The sequence below is a fragment of the Alligator sinensis genome, unplaced genomic scaffold, assembly GCF_000455745.1.
Source record: "Alligator sinensis unplaced genomic scaffold, ASM45574v1 scaffold240_1, whole genome shotgun sequence".
NCBI classification, from domain to species: Eukaryota; Metazoa; Chordata; order Crocodylia; family Alligatoridae; genus Alligator; species Alligator sinensis.
In genome coordinates this window covers 3,326,239-3,328,970 of record NW_005841902.1, presented here as the reverse complement: position 1 = coordinate 3,328,970, position 2,732 = coordinate 3,326,239, and the positions used below count along the sequence as shown (strand labels likewise).

At 49.0% G+C, this 2,732-nt stretch overlaps 1 long non-coding RNA gene across 1 annotated transcript; it reads right to left on the bottom strand.

The window, feature by feature from the left end:
- Positions 1-400: 400 nt before the first annotated feature.
- Positions 401-1,949, bottom strand: LOC102384264. The gene is made up of 3 exons (XR_323209.2): positions 1,814-1,949; positions 713-825; positions 401-478 (listed from the first exon to the last, which is right to left on the bottom strand). It is a non-coding gene; the product is annotated as an uncharacterized LOC102384264 (long non-coding RNA).
- Positions 1,950-2,732: the final 783 nt, after the last annotated feature.

Below are 2,732 nucleotides of genomic sequence, written 5' to 3'. Positions count from 1 at the left end.
GGAAGAGGAGACAATGTAATATCACTGTCCTTCTCCATGGCAAGGGGGTGATTTATATCTGCTCATCACATAGCAAGTGTTGCTAATGGGGTTCTGATAGACAGAAGAACCTCCAAGAATTGTAATCTTAAAGAAAAATAAATCCTCAGCCTGCCCCCAGACTAACACCGGCACCATCACTACCACCACAAAAAAACAGACTGGTCTGGTGTATACAAATGCACTTGTGACTGTCTGACTATTCCCACAGCTGCATACTGGCATGGACCAACCATTACCTTTTTATGAAGGCATAAAACAGTGAGTACACACACAGAAGAGAAGCTAATAATAACAAAAACATTTTTTGCCATTGCTTTTTAGTAAGGGTAAAATTAATTAATGACTAAATTTTGCCATACCTGGAATTATTGCGGTGACTTGGTAATAGCATTGGATTGGATTGCTATTAAACAGCTTTTGAGGGATGTTAGCAGAACTGCACAAAGGGTAAAGATTTAAATATTAGTCATAATCTGCATATATGAATCTGTGTGGCCACATGTTGTACTGCTCCAGTCTGTCAGATTAAGAGGTAAGCCAGAGATTCAGTACCAGAAAATGCTAGGCCAGAGATTCAGTACCAGAAAAAAATGACACACTGCAGCAGAACTACCAGCTCTGCTAGCACCACCACCTCAAAGGGCTGGGAGAAGAAATGTTCTCAACTTACCCACTAGGAGAGACCTTGAGTTCCCTCTTATCTCCAGATCTGCAGGCCACCTAGTTTTGATCATGTGCTGCATTTGACAAGCTTGTGCACTGGAAGCGTGGTGGTTCCCTGAGCTGGAAACAGTTTTTATATATGAATTAAGTCATGTATGTGAATTTAAATGTACCAATCTGACTCCTACAAAATGTATGATAACATAGACTGCTTTTAAGCATGGTACTACCTCACCCTCTTCCTTATCATTCCTCTGATCCTCCCCAGATCTAAATAGGTTTTAGAATATGTTTAGGGGAAGGGCCTCTCTGCAGGCCTCCTGCTTTTAGATCCATCCAATTTATTTTGCTTGCTTAGATTTCATAGACATTAGGGCTGGAAGAGACCTTGGAAGATCATCGAGTCCAGCCCCCTGCCCCAGGGGCAGGAAGTCAGCTGGGGTCACAGGATCCCAGCAAGATAAACATCCAATTGACTCAAAGGAATCCAGAGTAGGTGCTTGCACAGGCCAGAGTATTTAAAGTAATACTCTCATTCTTGGGGCTTCATTAGTAGTCAGCCTCCCAATTTGCCCATGCCAGGGAGCTTAGCTTACCTTGCTCACTCACTACAGCCCTGGCCTCTCTGACAAATCCTCCACATGTGCCTCCTCTTGCCCTAGTTGCTGGATTCACAAGTCCTTCCCCATTGGTTAAGGGACTCCACAGCTCTCTTTGCACCAATTCAAACATGCTCACCAGCATCCAGATTTCAGCCTCTCTCAGCAGGGATCCCCTGTGTCCTAGGACTCACATTTCATCCCTTGGTTTGAGGGTTCCAGTTGGAGCACATCTTCTCCTGCCGTCTCCTTTACAAGCCTTTTTATCAGCCCCATGGTTGCCTAACAACTGGGTAGTGTTATGTTCAGAAGGCTTAACCTGATTAACACCTGGATGCCATTTCCCACCCTATCTGCTGCTCCCTCAGACACCTGTTTCCTTCAAGAAGCTGTGTCTTGGAACAAGGGTTGGTTGCCTACAAGCCCAATAGACCTTAAAGGGATCAGACTCCCCTGTTACCCTGGTTTAAGTACGGGAGTCTCATGATGGGAACAGATAATAGACTCACAGAAGACAATCTCAAGATCCTTGGACTACACCACTTTGTCCACGGACATGAAACAGCAGGATGTAATCGGTGGAGAATGGGCAACTGAGGAGAGAGAGAGGTATATTTGCATGTCTGTAACAGGTTCTGCCTCCAGGGATAGCTACAGCACCCCTAGAGGGCCAAACAATGCTTGTTCTCCCACGCTGGCTTCCCCAACCTGACCTCACGCTCTCACCTGCCACATCTTGATGTCAAAGTTGATAAGATTCAGGAAGCTGCCTTCAGAGACCCAGAGTTTGGCTTTCAGCATCTTGCCTCACCCTACTCATTATTAGGGAGTCAGTCAGCCTATCCTCCCACCATAACTGAAGTGGGGCTCTCTTGCTCTCATCTGGCCTAGGCTTGCTCCGATCTGGGTCTCGTGGACCTTCTAGGCTTTTCCCCCTCTCCCTAGGCCAGGGGTCTTGGCATGTGAGGCCATTTTACTCTGCACACGACAGCCGGCTTGGGCCCTGGGTAACTGCTGCTGGGCATGAAGCCCAGGCTGCTTGCAGCAGGTGGCCAGGAGGCTACAAGCCCTGCTGCAAGCAGCGTGGGCTCTGCAGCAGGCAGCAGCTGCCCAGAGCCTGGGCTGGCTGTGGCAGGATGCTGGGAGGCTGGAAACAGCTGCACGTGAGCCTTGGGGCACACAGCTGGGAAGGGGCCTGGGGCAGCAAACAACCCTGATGCCTCTCCTGCCATGCACCCCAAGGCATGTGTGCAGCCGCCACCACCACCACCAAGGAGTTTGACTGGGGCTACAGAGCCCAGTGCAGCTGTTTGCAGCCTCTTGGATGCCTGCTGCAGCTACCCAGAGCCCGGACTATGTGTGGTAGGCAGCCAGGAGGCTGCCAACAGCTGCACTGGGATCCAGAGCTCCAGCTGGGCTCCATGGTGG